General features: G+C 35.8%; 1 non-coding gene across 1 annotated transcript; it reads right to left on the bottom strand.

Annotated features, from left to right (window-relative positions):
• Positions 1–641: 641 nt before the first annotated feature.
• LOC136225030 (small nucleolar RNA R71) lies at positions 642–748 on the bottom strand. The gene has a single exon (XR_010686769.1). It is a non-coding gene; the product is annotated as a small nucleolar RNA R71 (small nucleolar RNA).
• Positions 749–1,464: the final 716 nt, after the last annotated feature.

Below are 1,464 nucleotides of genomic sequence, written 5' to 3' on the forward strand. Positions count from 1 at the left end.
CGTGTTTTATTACGAATCTAGGTTTATTCATACTTATTCAAACTTTTACATTTTATTTATTTTTAATTATTAAGATATTTATTTTTCAAATTCTGTTTTGTAGGTAGTTTCGGTTCGTGCGAAATTTCAAGTTCATGCGCAGTTCTCGAAGTTCAGGCACGTCACCAGATCCTATTGACCCAGAAATTGAAAGAGCTCTTAAAAAGAACAAGAAAGAAAAGAAAAAGAAAAACAAAACCCCAATAAAAACTAAAATTACCGAGCCAGAAGTTATGGCCACACTTATGGATTACGCTAGGCCAGGAGTGGTCGGTGTAACAAACAGTATAGTTAGACCCCAAATTAATGCAAACCAATTTGAAATTAAGCCTGCGTTGCTTAATATGTTGCAAAATAATGTAACGTTTTACGGGTTACCTAACGAAAATCCTAATACCCATTTGACAAATTTCTTAGAAATTTGCGACACTTTTAAAATACCAAATGTGACTGCAGAAGCAATCAATCTTCGCCTTTTTCCTTTTACTTTGAAGGATCGAGCCAAAGAGTGGTTAACTTCTATGCCAGCCGCATCAATTGAGACTTGCGAGCAATTAGCCCAAGCATTTTTATCAAAATTTTTTCCTTTAGCAAAAACCGCAAGAGTCATTAAAGAGTTAACATCTTTTTCTCAAAATGATAGTGAAACTCTTTATGAGGCTTGGGAACGTTTTAAAGAACTTCAACGTTTATGCCCACACCACCAATTGCCCGCTGAACTTTTAATGCAAACATTTTATAATGGACTAAATCCTACAACTAGAGGTTCATTGGACGCTATGTCTGGAGGGTTATTCATGAAGAAAACATCTGCCCAAGCAAGATAACTTTTGGAGGAGATGACAATCAACAGCAGTATGTGGCCCGCGGAACGTGGACACATACCAATAGCGAGACCATCATCCTCAACTACATCATCAGTTAAAGGTATAGTGAATCTTGATCCAGTAGCAATGTTGCAAGCCCAATTTTCTGCCTTATCGCACAAAATTGATAGGTTTATGGCACCGTGTGATTCTAATGGTAAGCCAATCCAAACAGATGTGGATTACGAAGGTATGAGTGAAATTGAACAGGTAAATTTTGTCCAAGGGCAAAACCAAAATAATAACCCTTATTCCAATACATATAATCCTGGATGGAGAAATCATCCTAACTTTAACTGGAGAGATAATAATAATGCTAATACTAATCAAAATCGTACTACCAATTATCAAAATCAATCAAGAGATTCGATTAGCACTTTATCTTCTAAAATCGACAAATTCATTGATGCTATGAGCGGAAAAATAAGTAATCACGACGATGGTTTTAAACGAATCGAGAATAAATTCGATCAGCTTATTAAAAACCAATCATCTAGCATCCATAATTTGGAGATTCAAATTGGACAACTCGCTAAATCAATTCCATCCCGCAAAGAGG

The sequence above is a fragment of the Euphorbia lathyris genome, chromosome 3 (assembly GCF_963576675.1).
Source record: "Euphorbia lathyris chromosome 3, ddEupLath1.1, whole genome shotgun sequence".
Lineage (NCBI taxonomy): Eukaryota > Viridiplantae > Streptophyta > Magnoliopsida > Malpighiales > Euphorbiaceae > Euphorbia > Euphorbia lathyris.